We start from the raw sequence: 542 nt of genomic DNA on the forward strand, positions 1-542 counted from the left end.
TACCTCCCAAAGATGCTATCTCTAGATACAAATTCACATTGGGGGCTAAGGCTTCACCATATGAATTTAGAGGAGACACAATTCAGTCCATAGCAAGTATTGATCAGGTATATTTTGTTTAATGTTCCTCAGTTGAGATTTGTTTGGCATTTGCATCATTATTAGGTTGAGGTTTTGTGTTTTGAGGAGGAAGAACAAAAAGTAAAACACTACTCTCATTACATCATATTAAGTATACCTGCTATGACCTTGATTCATTAATGTTTCTATTAATCTTTCTCTCCTGTCTGAAGTAGTGTTTATCAAATTTATTCACTCCAAATGTACTCATTTTTCCAGTTTTCATACTCTACTCTTTGGAAGTAAGACACTATGAGAAGCCCACACTAAGGACTGAGGAGCTATATTTTATCTTTTAGAAAGCAAAGTGTCTACAAGAATTATTTCAAATTATTCTGCATGAAAAATGAATTATTTATTCATTCATTCATTCATTTGTTTTTATCAGTATGGATTCATGGATATTTATTTTATAAGTTGGG

The sequence above is a fragment of the Propithecus coquereli genome, unplaced genomic scaffold (genome assembly GCF_000956105.1).
Source record: "Propithecus coquereli isolate 6110/MARCELLA unplaced genomic scaffold, Pcoq_1.0 Scaffold462, whole genome shotgun sequence".
Classification (NCBI taxonomy): domain Eukaryota; kingdom Metazoa; phylum Chordata; class Mammalia; order Primates; family Indriidae; genus Propithecus; species Propithecus coquereli.